The sequence below is a fragment of the Castor canadensis genome, chromosome 11 (assembly GCF_047511655.1).
Source record: "Castor canadensis chromosome 11, mCasCan1.hap1v2, whole genome shotgun sequence".
Classification (NCBI taxonomy): domain Eukaryota; kingdom Metazoa; phylum Chordata; class Mammalia; order Rodentia; family Castoridae; genus Castor; species Castor canadensis.
In genome coordinates this window covers 90,358,444-90,374,809 of record NC_133396.1, presented here as the reverse complement: position 1 = coordinate 90,374,809, position 16,366 = coordinate 90,358,444, and the positions used below count along the sequence as shown (strand labels likewise).

At 38.5% G+C, this 16,366-nt stretch overlaps 1 protein-coding gene across 13 annotated transcripts in view; it reads left to right on the top strand.

The window, feature by feature from the left end:
- The window catches only part of Dnm3 (dynamin 3), a 556,846-nt gene that overhangs the window by 278,910 nt on the left and 261,570 nt on the right, over window positions 1–16,366 (top strand). The window lies entirely within an intron of this gene.

The following is a 16,366-nucleotide window of genomic DNA, read 5'->3' as shown; positions in this document are numbered from 1 at the left end:
TTACCACCTTGAAGGGCATGGACATCTTGAAGTCAGTCAAAATTGTATTTTATATGAAAAACTTCATGCCATCTAATGTCTAGAACCTCAGAAGTATGTTATAAATGTTGTCGGTAGGATTGAAGTATTTGATTAAGAAATGTCAAAGAAAGTATTCCCATTAAAATTATTTTTATCCTCCCAACAGAGGATCTACAAATGAACCAAATGGATCATTCCAAGTGTCTGCCTTGCATTTGTGTCCAAATGAAGCATGTCTTCCCATGTAGAATTTCATCCATAACAACATTATCAAAACAGGTGTTGCACTTGTTTGGTGCTGCAGATAGAAATAGATAGTGTATAATATTCCTGTCCTCAAAGGCCATGGGGTCCAGTCTTACAGGAGATATTATTTATTTTTTTCTCTTTCATACTACAACTTCTCTTCCAGTAACAAACCCTGTCATGCCTGGAATCTGACCACTTCTCACTCTGTTCATTACTACTGTCTTGCTCAAAGTGTCAATTTCCTCTCACCAGAGATGATTGTTCTCCAAGCATCTCTCCTTGTTTTCCTGTCCCTCAGCATGGCAGCCACAGAGGTCCTTTAAAACAGTAGGGTCAGGGCTGGGTGTGGTGATATAGTCTGATCAAATCACTTTCATATTCATCCCCTCTGTGATTGCCACCTGTGATGTTTATTCTTTTTTGTTTGTTTTTTCTTTTATTATTCATATGTGCATACAAGGCTTGGGTCATTTCTCCCCCCTGCCCCCAACCCCTCCCTTACCACCCACTCTGTCCCCTCCCTCTCCCCCCACCCCCTCAATACCCAGCAGAAACTATTTTGCCCTTATTTCTAATTTTGTTGTAGAGAGAGTATAAGCAATAATAGGAAGGAACAAGGGTTTTTGCTGGTTGAGATAAGGATAGCTATACAGGGCATTGACTCACATTGATTTTCTGTGCGTGTGTGTTACCTTCTATGTTAATTCTTTTTGATCTCACCCTTTCTCTAGTTCCTGGTCCCCTTTTCCTATTGGCCTCAGTTGCTTTTAAGGTATCTGCTTTAGTTTCTCTGCGTTAAGGGCAACAAATGCTAGCTAATTTTTTAGGTGTCTTACCTATCCTCACCCCTCCCTTGTGTGCTCTCGCTTTTATCATGTGCTAAAAGTCCAATCCCCTTGTTGTGTTTGCCCTTGATCTAATGTCCACATATGAGGGAGAACATATGATTTTTGGTCTTTTGGGCCAGGCTAACCTCACTCAGAATGATGTTCTCCAATTCCATCCATTTACCAGCAAATGATAACATTTTGTTCTTCTTCATGGCTGCATAAAATTCCATTTGTGTTGTGATGGTTATTCTTGATTGTCAACTTGATTGGATTGAGAAGATCCTGGATCAGTAAAGCACACCTCTGGGTGTGTCTGTGAGGATATCTCCAGAGATAGTTACATCATGAGCACCATGACCTAATCAGTGGTCTAAGCCATTGATGACATCAAAGTTCAAAGAGACTGTTAGGAAGTGGTAGAACTATGGGAAATGGGTTCTACTGGGAAGATGTGGGACATGAAGAGCATGACTTGGCTCTGGTCTTGTCCTGTTACTGGCTTCCTGGCTGCCATCAGGTAAGCAGCCTCTTCTCTTACATGTTCCTGCTGCCATGCAGTTCTCTCTCATCTCAAGCCCACAGAGACAAAGCATGTGAACCATGGACTGAAAACTCTGCAACTGTGAGTCAAAATAAATCTTTCCTCCTTTGCATTGTTTCTTCAGGCATTTGTCACAGTGGTGAAAGAACTAATATACCAATTTATTGTCCCTCCTGTGGTTTTCTTTTGGTGGTACTGGGGTTTGAACTCAGGGCCTTGCACATGTTAAGCAGATGCTCTATCACTTGAGCACATCTCCAGCCCTTTTTGCTTTTAGGTTATTTTTAAGATAGGATCTTGCTTTTTGCCTAGGCCGGCCTCAGACTGTGATACTCCTACCTATGGCCTCCTGCATAGCTGGGATACTGGGCACTTGCTACCACACCTGACTTGTTTTGTTGACATTGCATCTCACTTTCTGCCCAGGCTGGCTTTGAACTATGATCCTCCGAATCTTCTTCCTGAGTAACTGGGATTATAGGCATGAGTCAGCATGCCTGGCCCCTAAATCTAAAAACCTTCTAATGATTTCTGAATCCTATGTGATCTGGGGTCCCCTCCTACCTCTCTGGTCCCATCTGCTACTGCTTCCCTTTCATTGTGATTCAGTCAATGGACTTCCTTGCTGTTACTTGCCTCAGGAGTTTGGTATACACTATGCCCTCCTTTTGGAATTCACTCAAAACTTCCTCCTCTCCCCACTTTCCAAACACTATCCACCTAGTTTGCTCTTTAAATTTCTTCAAGTCTCTGCTAAAATGTGTTTTTTTTTTTCAGAATAACTTCCTAAGTGAGAAATCATCCTCCCCTCCCAACACAAACTGTGGCACTCATTATCCCACTTAGATTGCTTTGTTTTTTCACAAGTACTTATCTTCAGGTATATAATTATATGTTTATTGTTGGTTTCTGACTCTAACCCCACCTTAACCCACCCCCAATATAAGTTCAAGTACTTAGAAACTAATAACAGGTACTCAGTTAACACAGTAAACATTCAATAACCATCTATTCAATGGGTAGATAGGTAGATCTTCTAACTGTAGCCAAGTCTAGACTCAACTTTTCTTTGGCTCTGAAAACTTAGCACTTGCTATGAAAATAAAATTTTGATACTATTAATTAAATATCAATTCTTTCAAGTTGGACTGCTTTTGTCAGATGTTGTAAGATATTTGCCTCTGCATTTTTAATATAAGAATGTGTATATGTTCTAGAGAAAAGAGGATAAGTCATTATAGGAATTGCAAAACTTATCTACTCATAAAAACTCTTTTCTATCTGAACTAACATTTTTTGGAATGTACTTTGAGAAGCCCTGCCTTGACCTTATCCATCAATTTCAAGTCTTCTGTGAGTCCTAAGCTCTCTGTGTTTTAGAACACAGAACAGCAACCTTTTCCTTGATATGTACATGGCTTTTATATTCTCTGTGACTTGGGGTCTCACATGTATCATCTTTGGTTAAGTAAAAATGGTAAGTAAAATGTATTTAGATAGGAGGGAGGAGAAGCAGGTTGTTCATAGGAATGGGCTTTTTTATTTTGTCTCCTTAAAATTACTCACAGGAAAATTCTTAGAAATTCTGAGATATAATGCAGGGGAGAAGTTAAGGTGTGTTCTCTTCCCTAGCAGGCCAGAGGAGAGGAAAGATAAATGGATCAGACACATGATATTGTGGTACTGAAACTTGGTGGTAGTAAGTCATCTTCTGGGACCTGGGGATAACGTGGATATGATAACCAGGCTGTTGGAAAAGCATGTCTACAAGAGGAAGCCCCAGCAACTCATGTCTATTGGTTTGTTGCTATTGATATTCTCAAAACCAGCCCTATGAAAATTCATGGAACAATCACCCAAAATGAGGAGATGAAAGATCCCTGAGTCTCTTACACTGAAAAAGATTTTAAACTGGGATTTCTCATTGGATCACTAAATACATTTTTCCCTAGAACAATGGTATTTTTGGTGGTGGATTCTATAGGAAGGTTTAGCCACTACTGTTTATTTAGTACCTGAATACTTGGGCACCTCCTTGGCAATCCTGTTAATACAGTTCTTCACAGGTGTTATACAATAAACAAATTCTTGTCAACCATCTTAGGCATCCCAAATCTTGGAATTTGTTGGCAAATTCCCACCATTTGACATTGATAAATTCATGTCTTTAACCTGAGTGATTGACAGTACATCTTGTTGATTGTCTATAGGGCCCCAAATTTCCAGAAACTTAAAAATAATTTTTTATTATTTTACTGGGTAGGGGTACATTGTGACATTTACAAAAGTACTTACAATATATCAAATAGGTCATACTTGCATTTAACCTCTCCACCATTCTCCTCCCCCATTCCTGGAGTCCAGAAACAACTTTAAAATGAATCTATTTTTATATGATTTCTTCATTGGTCAATTGTCATTTTGTTTCTTTTGAAACATTGGCAGAATTTTTTTTTTTGCATCCAGATGAGATGTTGAGAAGGAATTAATTTATTCTATGAAATCAGAGTTGCGTGTGAAAACCCCAGCAGTCACTTCCCACTCCAATCTTCCTGCTGTCCTGTTCCATCAGGACAGAGAAATGACTCTGGACAAGGTTATTCAGCCAGCATGTGTCAGTGGAAGACAGTGGTGGTTCTAATATTTAATGTTTTCATAGCTGTTATAACTGACTTCCTGCAAGTGTGAGTCTACCTTCAGAGGTGCTGATGTCTGTCTTGCAGGATCCCTCTACCATCTCTTCTATCCAGAAATTGAAGGCAAAGGTCAGGTATATCAGGGAGCCTCCAGTATCTCTCCTTTTGAATTGGCTAGGCTTTTGAATTGGCTAGGCTTTTGAATTGGCTAGGCTGATGTAATACTAGCTAAATATTTTAAGTATTATCGCTTTGATAACTCACTGTTGCCCAGACCAATAAAACTTGTTTTTACTTTTAATCTTATTTTCTCTCACAGCGACATGACCTTTCAGTCCTTTCCCCTTATTGAAGCATTCTCATTGAGTTTTGCACATGAGCTATTCTATTTTTCCTCTCACCCTTCTAGCCACCTGTCTGTCTCCCTTTGATGTTCATCCTCTCTATCAAGCCATTACATGATACTGTTTCTCAGGCTCAGCCCTGGGTCCCCTTTTCTCACTCAAACTCTCATTTTGAGTCACATCTACCTCCCCTACCCACATTTTAATCACACCCATAATCAACAATTCACAAATTTATATAACTGATCTAACCTGCTTTATAGTCAGTAGTCTGTTTTGCATGATCCCATTTCCGGACTGCGCTTATGACTCATCCCCTCCCTGAACAAATTCTCTACTGTCTCTCCGTGGATGGGACTGCGCAGTCTGTTCAGTTTCATGAGCACAGGCACTGGAAGTCATCCTTGACACCCCATTCTCTCTCATCCTCCATCTCCAATTTATCATTGTCATACTAATTTTTCTTCCTAAATACTCCTCAGATCCATTCACTTTCCCATATGTCCATTTCCACCACTCTTGTCAAAGTTATCACCATCTACAACTTAGAATTCTGAGCTATCAGATCTCCCTGTATGCTTTCTCCTCTTCCTAATCTCTTCACCAAACCAGAGCCAGAAGGAATCTTTTCAAGATGCAAATCTTTCCTGGCTGCTCTACTTCACACACTTCAAAGGTTTCCCATTTCTCTCAGGATAAAGCCCAAATTTCTTCACATAAATTACATGGCCAAGCATGGTTTGCTGCCTCTCCAGGCTCATCCTGCACAAGGCTCATCTCTGCATGATGTGCTACGAGCACGCTGTGGGCCTCCCCCATCCCTGTGTTCTCCCAATACTCTTCAGATTTTAATTCAAGTGCCCAAAACTTCAACTACACTTTTTCTTGTGCTCCCATGTGGATCACAGCTCTCCTAACATAGCGAACCACTCCTTGGCAGCACTGATGGCAGTTGTAATTTTCCATTAATCTGCACAAGTCTTTGTTTAGTGTCTATTCCCCCATTTATCTGAAAGTTCTGTGAAGTTCAAGCACTGGGCCTGTTACTGCCTTTTTTTTTTGTTGGCTTATCCTTATATACACAATGCAATGTCACAGTGTGTTACCTGACACAAATGAAATGCTTACTAATTATTAAATTAAATCATACTTACTGTGGTGCTGTTTTAGTTCTTAAAGAAGCTCTGTGCATTATTTTTTGTAAAACATCCACATTTTACTCAGGCCTTGCTAATTAGGTATCTTTTCCTCTGTGTATGTGTATTTTTGTCTTTGAATGTGAGAAATAGATGACAGGCTTAGTTCTCATTCTGTTTTGTATCATTTGGAATCTCTTCCACATGGAGAGCCCATTAACTTCAAAGAAGCTGTGCACATGGAAAAGATACACAGGGAAAGAAAGTGAAAAAAAAAAAAAAGCAGAACCCTGATTTTCATCATGGTTAATGGCCTGGATCTTGTAGAGTTTTAGGTGAGTAAACTCTGAGAATAAACAGCTCACTCAGTGAACTCTGCAGAAATAGTGGTGCAGATGGCAGCAAGGATGCATAAACAGGCAGTTGAGCAAATTCTGGGTTTCAACGAGAAACAGAAGAAATTCTTTAGCAGAAATTTTGAGAATTGAGATAGTGTAAGCCAAGTGAGCCACAGATGCATGAAAAAATGCTCTCTTTGTGTGAGCATGGGCCAGTGTTCTGGAAAAGAAACTCAGTGGGAAGAGCTTTCAGGTGCTTCTACTGGGCAAAAGCAGCACACAAGTAGTCCTTGGAAGTTTGGGCATCCCGGAAGAAAGTGGGAAGGAGACTCCTTCTGTTACACTGGGAAACAATGACTTAGAGTTCTAATATACAGTATCTCATTTAGGTGGTTAATGGTTTCAATTTATGCTAATTGTTTTTAGGTAGAGTTTGGATTTTACAGAAAAATTAGAATGTTATCTTTTTGGCAGCTGTATCTTCAAATAAAAAGGAGAGATTTGATGTGATGTTAAAGACTGGCTCATTTTCAATTAGTTTCCATTGCACTCTATTAGTATGTCTTGCAGTCAATTATTTAAGACAGTCAAGCTTTTCCGGGCGCCGATGGCTCACATCTGTAATCCTAGCTGCTTGGGAGGCAGAGATCAGGAGGATTGAAGTTTGAAGTTCGCGATACCCTATCCTGAAAATATCCAATGCAAAAGGTGTCTGGTGGAATGGCTCATGTGGTAGAGCTCCTGCCTAACAAGCATAAGCTCCTGAGTTCAAACCCCAGTGCTGCCAAAACAAAAAAAGAGATAGTCAAGCTTTTTTTCTTCATGGTGGTTTCCCCATGTATTCCTGCTTCTTCACTGTGCTGTTGGGTTATTTTATCATCAGATCATTTGTCACCTGCCTCAGTTTTCCAATATGCTCTGTTCATTACATTTGAAAAGGGATCTCAGGAAACCACCTGTTTCAACAAGCAATAATATGGTGCCAACTTAGCTTTATTTATTTATTTATTTTGATAGTTTGAATTGAGGACCTCATGCTTGCTAGTCAGGCACTTTACTACTTGAGGTCCCCTCCCCACCGCCACCTCACACACACACACACCTTTTTGCTTGATTATTTTTAAGGTGGGGTCTCACATTTTTTGCCTTGGTGGACCTAACCTGTGATTCTCCTACTTAAGCTTCCCGTGTAGCTGGAATGACAGGCGCATACCACCCAGTCCAAGTTTTGCATTGAGATGGTGTCTCACTAACTCTTTGCCTGTGTTGGTCTCAAATTGAGAACCTCCTGGTCTGTCTCCTAAGTAACTGGGATTCTAGGCATGAGCCACTGGTTCTAGCCCAAGTTGGGTTTTAAATAACCTTAATATTATTGGAAAATAAAGGAAAGTACAGGGAAATCAAAGGAGGAAATAAATATAACCTTTTATCTTGCCACCAATTTTTAATCCTAGTAAACATTTTGATAAACATTAGTCTTTTTAATCCTTATGTTAACAAATATAACTGAAATAATACATATGTAGTAATAGGCACTGATCTATATCCTTTAATATATTAACTCATATGATTCTCACAACAGGTATTATTATTATTCTATGTTGTATATGTAGCAAGCAGAGGTTAAGTAGCCCTCAATGTCACCCAGGTAATAAGTATTGGAACTAGAATTCAACCTCCAACAGTCCTGGTCAGTATCAGTATACCCTGGCAAACATATATTTTGCATTATACATTAGGCATTTTTGCTTAGTTTAATTTAACATCATAACCTACAAACCAGTTCTCTGCTACACAAATAGATTGCTTCTAATTGCTTGCTACTAGAAACCATACTGTAGCCAGTCTCTTTGTAAGTGTTGTGCGTTAGGCTTTGAAATCAAACCACCAGTGAGATTTTAATTTCATTAAAGTGCTGAAAGACTAAATCCTCTGAATGTGCTCTGTAAAGTGGAACAAAAGGGCATGCAGTTGTGTGAGCAACTGTAAAGAAGGTCCTCTAGCAGGGGCTTGGCAGTTAAACAGGAACCTGAGCTCTGTCTCCTCATCTGTCACATGAGGAAAATATTACCTCCCTCATAGGATTATTGTGTAGATCAAGAGAAGTAATAAATGAGGCACTCTTAGCACAATGAATGCCTGGCCCAGACTAAATGTTAGCTGTTATAATTATCCTTGAATTCCTAGAAATAGAGTAAAAATTATACTTCAATTTCCTATAAAGTTAAAAGCAGGAGGAACATCCAAATACAAAAATGTTACTTAGCCAAGTCATTCACACTGGTGACAGATTTTTTAGGGTCTTGAAAGCAAATAATGTTTCATCAATTATTTGATTATTTTGTGTCTTAATTTAATTCACCTTTAAATCCCTTCATCTATGCCTCACCTTCTTTTCTTGTTTTCACTGCTTCTTTACCCTAATCATAAGATTACTTCATCACATATGAAAATCTGTTCCTTATTATATTGAGTCAGTGATAAGACGCACCTGTGCATGGTGGCCCTCACGGTGAGCATCGGGTTAGAGTATCAGTCACAGTGCCTGATTCATCTATAGGCATTCGGGAAATACTAGTCCAGTTACTTATCAAGTGTCTTAGTTGAGAAATGGCTTTGAACACTTTCCTGAATTGAATTTGTTTCTCAGAATTAAAGGCACAACCCCTTTCTTTCCTCTGTTAAAGCTTTTGCCCTTGTGGGCACATCAACAGATGGGAGACAACAAGGTCCTACACAATACTTCCCTGTTCATCTTTCCAGATTTGCCCAACCTGAGCAAACCTAGGAGAATGAGGTAGGAAACAAGGAGTGTCCCTCCATCCCCAACCTTGGCAGTCTCCCTCAGTCTTCTACTTTCTGTTCATTTGGGTCTGATCATTAAACTGGTAAGTCCCCAGGGTACAGCTCTTACCCCTTAGGTAAGAGTCAGTCTACCAGTCTTGTTCCTACCTTCTTGAAGCCACTCCTCCAAAGCCAACCATGGCTTCCATGGGTATCCTCCTGGGATAGCTTGTGGACAGAAGGTACCAATAGGTTAATGCAGTATACTGGTAAAACTCAAAGGCTAAGTGTACTCAAGGCTAAGTGTTTGTTCCTTATTTTATTTCTTGTTACAAATTATGTTCAGTTAGGTTGTTTCCATAACCTATCAGAGATTCTGTAATAATCAGATGAGACCATTAATATAACATATTATGCATCAGTATAAAATGTCAACAGAAAAGACATGTCCTCAAATTAAATATGAAGTTCCCAGAAATTAAAATCCAAAGATTATATTCCCAAAGGAGTTTGCAAACCATATGTACTTGTGGAACACCAAATTAAAGTCATATGTCAATTGCTACTCTTACAGCAGCCTCAGCTAAAGAGGCCTGTCCAGGTGGCATTGGGGATCCCTTCAACAGCTGCACCAGAAGCATAAGAATATGCTGTTTCTTCTGGGCTTTTGAAGTTGAAACAGTCTCTTATGTTCCTTACTGTATTGTAGTTTTCTATCACTATAATGAAATACCTGAGGCAGTTAACCAGTAAAGAAAAAAGGTTTATTTTGGCTTATGGACCCATAGCTTTGGGCTTCTGGCTAGGGAAACACATCATCATGGAGCAAATCAGTGGAGTCCCACAATCTCCTTGAAGGGCATGCCCTCCATGACCTGTGGTCTCTCCCAACCACCGGGTGACTGTCATGACCTACATCTTTGATGGACCTACACAGGTCCTCAGCATTTGCCCTTGGTAGAATTTGAAACTCACCCTTAGGTTTTCTCAGCAGACAAGTGACTGTTTCTGTAAAGACTATAGTCCCTGCCTCATTGACTGAGAAGACCAATGTATAAGCTTTCATAATTTACCAATGTCAAACTATCAAATGGCCTATGTTTTACAATCTTTCCCCAGGCTGGAGCAGTTACAAGCCAGCTGTGAAGCTTTAAAATACTTGCACAGTCTACCATAAGCAAGGCCAAGTTCAAAACCCCTGACTCACAAAGTTTAAGGCCTTGACCACACTGGAACTTTTTCACATGTACTTTTTTCTCCCTATGATTTTATTCCTCGTCAGTATATTAATTTCATGATCCAGTGTGCCAGTCAGATGTTGGGGTCTGAACTTACTCCTAGCATGAAGGTTTTGCAAACCCTGACAGTGCCCACTTTCTTATAGCATGGAGGAGATGAGCTAGAACGCATACTCTCTTAGGGCAGGCTTGCCACCAGAAGAAGAGGTGAGACTGTTTTGTTCTCTCTGTTGCAGGTCTTGGAGTTGCTTTCAAAGTTTCTGTATTTGGCAAAAGAAGTTTGGGTGATATTTATGGTAGTAAATTTTAAAAAAATAGTCTCCAGTCAAATAAATAAGAACATGCCCTTTCACTTTTTAAGGTCCAGTCTAGTCTTATAATTATGGGTTTGCTTGATTTTGTTTCCTTGGGTACTCAAAACAGAATCTGATATTCAAACACTAAGAGGTTATAAATGGCTATTGTACTGAATGTCGATAGAGATATTTCAGTAATCTTAATGTGAATACAAAAATGGGCATCTTATAGTTTATCTTTGTCTGTGAAGGGATCTACAACCAATCCAGTTTTACTTGCTGTTCTTTTCAAATTTTATTTAGCCATTTCCTTCTCTTTCCCCCCTTTCTTCCCTTTAATTTTTAAAGTTAACTTCCCCTTAGCATTCTTACCCATTGGGTTCTAACCATTTTTGCTGAATGTCTGTCTTTTCCTATCTTGTTCTGTGTTTTTTACCTTGTTTTCATGGTTTCTCCCTCAATTCATCAGTGAAAAAGTACATTAGGGAATGATTTTTCTGAGTTCTTATTTTGAGCTGCTGTCATCAAGAGAAACAGTCCATTTGTGGAAAATGTACTTTCTCTATTATAAAAGGAAGGATGAGAGCTGCTTAAGCTTTCTATGACAGTGTCTTAATAACTGACAGAATACAGTGCTAAGCACACTTGTGTGGGTGCCCACAAAGGGATATAGGACATATGCACTCACATGGAAGCTATAATTGTTTTCTTTCTTTTTCCAAATTAGAAAGACTATTGAAATGACTACAATGTCATTGGGAAATCCTTGAATCCATTCTAATTATCATTATCATTTTTGGTGGTACTGGACTTTGAACTCAGGACTTTGCATTTGTTAGGCAGGTGCTCCATCACTTAAACCACACCTCTCACTTACTGCTGGTTTGGACCATGATCCTCCTATTTATGCCCCCTGCTGTAGCTGGGATGACAGGTATGCATCACCTATCTAGCTTTTGTTGGAACCGGATCTTGCTAACTTTTTTGCCCCATGGGGGCCTGGAACTGGGATCCTTCTGATCTCAACCTTCTGTGAGGCTGGAATCACAGGCACATGCCCCTGCACCAAGGTATTGGTTGAGATGGGGGTCTTACCAACTTTTTGCTGAGTCTGGCCACAAATAGTGACTCTCCCAATCTCTGCCTCCTGAGTGGCCAGGACTACAGGAGTCTAACCACTGTGCCCAGTTCATTATAATTATTTTTATATCCCTCCCTCCTTGCCTGGAATTGTACAGGGCCTTGAGTGTGCTAGGCAAGTGTTCTACCTCTGAGCCTTACTCTCAGCCCACATGGTAACTCCTATTTTCAGATAGTTCAGTTGGCTACATCCACTGACTAAATAATGTTTAATAAATATTGCTTTGGCTATAACATCAAATACATCCATTAAACAGTGTTGCATCTTTGAGAGATGAGTCCAAAGGTGCTAGTAAGATCAGGCAGTTTATTACATCATCATCTTAAACTCTAAAATTTTCATTTTTGTCTTAAAATAGTCTCCTTTTTTTTTTTTTGAAAAATTCATTGGTCTTTCTAATACCTTTATCTTATTTTCTGCATTGCTATTAGTGCCCCTCTCCCAGCCTTGTTTCTGGGCCTGGCCTAGACTGAATGGTTGATCACCTGAATCACATTCTCACCACAAACCTTCACCATTTTCACACCTATGTGTTTAGATCAGTTGGGTCCAAAAATTCAGAACTAAAATCAATTTCCATTTAGCATCTCCTTTTCTACATCAGGTGTACAGAGTGCTCCTAAGAAACAGCACAACAGTGTTGCTTGTGTCTGCGAGACTTTGGTTTTCATTTTCACCTTTCAACTTTAACAAAACAAAATAAATTTAGCTGGGTTCATCCTCTCCCTCTATTATTGTCCTAATGTTGCATTACTATTCTCAGACCTTTCTAACTTCTAACTCTTACTTTCTTGCATATACTTTCTCTTTTTCCATTTCTCTTCTCTTATCAAGAGCAATGGAAAGATCAAATATAACCTTCTTAGACTTTCTGCTGTTTTGCTCAGGAAAGACTTACATCTGTCCTCCCTCCCCCTCCCTCCCCCAGGCCCACAAGATGAGGCAGCTCCATTCCTTTTCAAGGCCAGCCCCTTCTCTGAATTCTTCATCTCGTCTTCTTTGCTCTCCTCTCATCTTTTCTGTATCGCCAACTTGTTACTCTCTACTGATTATTTCTTCTCAAGCAAAAAGTACCTTTAATTGTTTCCTGTACCAAAATGCAAGCAAGCAAACAAAACCCAAACCTAAGCCTCCACCACCACCTCCTTTGCCTCTGTGCCCTCTTCTATTTTTAACTCTACCTTTTACCCTCTTCTTGTAAGAGTTCTCTTCAGTCATTGCTTCCACTTTTTATTCTCCATTCACTTTTCAACACAGTGACCTCTGACTTCTCGTCTCACCATGACCCTGAAACTGGCGTTAGCTAAAGACTCTATGGCTGCGTCGTTGGACTTTCATCCCCTTTTCTGTGCTGAACTTGACATTCTCAGTTATACACTATTTAAAATTCACCTTGGCTCCCTTGACCTCCTTGCCTTGATTTCTCTGAAATTCCTTCTCAGTCTTTTGTGGCCACCTTTTAAATGTTGGCATCCCCCAGGATTCAAGCTGCCCCACTACTGTTTTTCTCAGTTTTCACTGCCATGACTATGTATATGCTGAGAACTTGCAAGTCTGTAAGTCCAGCCTTAACACTCTTTTGCTTCAGAAGTCACCTCTATATGTGTTTCCTTACAAGTAGCTCAAATTCAGCATGGCCTTGGATGAATTCAATACTTCCACTCTCTAAAATTTCTAAAAATTCTCCTCTATTCCTTTTGAGCTTTAGATTGGTTGATTCTAAAAGGTGATAGATCCAAGATTTTCAGAACCATTCTAAAACACTATACTGTCCAAACAAATAAAAGTTAATCTCTATGTGTATATGAGTTAAAATTTTCTGTTAGACACTTTAATATATGAAGAAAAACAGGTGAATTTAATTTTAAAAGTAAATTTTATTTAACTCAATTTATGCAAAATATTTCTTTATATAATTTTAAAAATAAGACAACTTAACATTTTTGCATTAAGTTTTCAAATTCAGTGCACAATTTGCTATCACATTTGTCAATTGAAACTAGTCATTAGGTGAGATCAAAAAGAATTAACCTAGAAGGTAACACACATGCACAGGAAATTAATGTGAGTCAACTCCTTGTATAGCTATCCTTATCTCAACCAGCAAAAACCCTTGTTCCTTCCTATTATGGCTTATACTCTCTCTACAACAAAATTAGAAATAAGGGCAAAATAGTTTCTGCTGGGTATTGAGGGGGTGGGGGGGGAGAGAGAGGGGGCGGAGTGGGTGGTAAGGGGGGGGAAGGGGGAGAAATGACCCAAGCCTTGTATGCACATATGAATAATAATTTAAAAAAAACCTAGTCATTAGGATTCAATAACTATTTGTGGCTAGTGTTTAGTGGCTATTCCACTATTTCTAGAGTTTTTTTCCCTTCATGAATCCCCCCTCTCATCTAGTCATAAATCTTGTTGGTTTTATCCTGAGTCATTTCTCCAGTAGGTTAACTTCTTTTTAACTTTGCATACCATGTCTTTAGATTGCACACTGGTCATTTTTCATTTGGGTTATTGCAATAACTTATGAAATCTAGTTTCTCTGTCCCATGGAGCAATGTAAGAGCCATTGAAATGCAGGACGATATAGTAGGACGTCTATTTATATGTTTAATCTAGGAAGTATGAAAAACAGCCCAGATTTATTAACATTTATTACTCACATTGTTGCCACCTCCCTTGCTCTGTATCTCCAAGAGGTCAATAGTAAAGTGATAAATGTAACAAATAAAATATATAGCCCCCAGAGGTTTTTTTTGTTTGCGTGGTGCTGGGGATTGGAACCCAGTGACTTGTATATACTAGGCAAACACTCTACCACTGAGCTACACCCCCAGTCCTTCCCTTCAAGTTTTTAAAAATGTTAAAATATTATTTATTTCATTGTTCACACCATGTCCCCAAATTTCTATGTATTTGATATAATGTATACAATTTTTGAATATAATAGTCACCTAGAGAAATTTAAAATAAATATACATGTATTAGGGATTTGAACCTGAAATTTATTTTGGGTACTTCTTGGTAATGAGATCAGTGAAATTCAGGATCTCATTGAACTAGATCCACTCCAATTTCACCCCACCTCCTTCTACAGTCTCAACCTTTTCACCCCCTCCCATTTGTTTTCTGCACTAAGTGGCTTTTTCATACTTTGTTCTTATTTGTCCTTCTCTGTGGAAAACAAACAGACACTTGATCTGACTAATTCTATTCACCTTCCAGGTTCTTCTGAGGCACTGTCTCCTAAAGGCAGGTCCATTACAAGTTCCTAAATTATGTGCAGTGCCTCTTTTCTTGGAATACTCTCCTACTCTACAACTGTATTGAAATAATTTCTTTATGGGTCTGCCTTCCTCCCTAAACTATTAGGTTCTTGAGCATAGATTATGGTATCACCATGATTTTTCTCATCTTGGCATATGATAGGTTTTTATTTACTTATTTATTTATTTATTGTTCATTTATTCACATGTGCATACATTATTTGTGTCATTTCTCCACCCTAATATGATAGGTTTCAAAAAAATGTTTATTGAGCTAAAATCATTACTCTTCTTATTGGTGTCAGCCTGTTCTACCACAAGGTAAAAATGGAAATTTGCTTATTAGAATTTCTGAAATACTTAGAACACATCTTCTATATCCAAAGATACTTAATAAAATAATTAGTCAGCTTTCCATTGGACAATATGACTAATTTGTTATTTTTTAAACCCTGGAAGGATGATAACAACCCTAGTGTGAAGTAATTTAATAATTTATTCTTACCAAAAACTAGGTGTGATCATTTGCTCTAAGGAAAATGAAGTTTGGATTGTATGCATTGTATGTGTTCATGAAGTGGTCTTCAACCTTCAGTATGAGTAAAAATCACCTGGGAATATGTTAATATATAGAATAATATATGTATTCTGATTAATTAAGAATGGTAGCTGGCCCAAGATTCTGTATTTTAGAAAGCACCTGCAAGTACATAATATAGATGATAGAAACCATACTTTGAGATACATTTTTTTTTCTGTAGGGAATAAGAAAGGGGGTAATTTTGATGACTGGAGAAAATTGCCTTAGTCTGGAACTGAGAGGGATGCTCTGTAGCAGTCTATAAAAGCAACAGGGCTCTAGAAAGGAGAATGGGCACCTGATTGATGCTGAGACAGGGAATCAGGGGTGGTTGGGACTGGGAGTGAGGAGAGAGGCTTGGAAGGTCAGCACTGAGAACCTTGGCTTATTTTATAATTTTCCTGAGGATTGGCCTTTGTCCTTTAACTAGAAAATTTAATAACAATGTAAAAATAAAGTCTAATTTTTAGAGTATTTTAATTTTCTTTTAGAAACTGATACCCAGTCATTTAATAAGTGATTTAAAAAAATATTTTAGGATCTCTTGGATAGTGGATGATTTTGGTGTAGAACAACTTTTGACCTTTAGAACAATATCATATAATCCATATAGATTTGCATTTCTGGTTTTATGACAACAAAATTATCTAGCATAGGGGACAATGGTAAACTATGTCATATGAAAAACAATTTAATTTTGCAACCATTGTTGGAAAAACATGATTGTCCTTTAAACACCACTTATAAATAATTTCTGTCACATCTACAACACAAGTTGCTAGTGTTTTAAAATTTGAAAACTGCTTAAAGATTTTTATGAAGATGCTGCATGTTTTATGTATGGCAAATAACAACCAGAAGGAGACAGATAAACCTAGGCCATTTAAACTCAAATTTTTCATTTCAGTTTATTATTTCAGCTTTTTTCCTCAATCAGTCTTATTCATGTCTGTTAATAAGGACCTAACT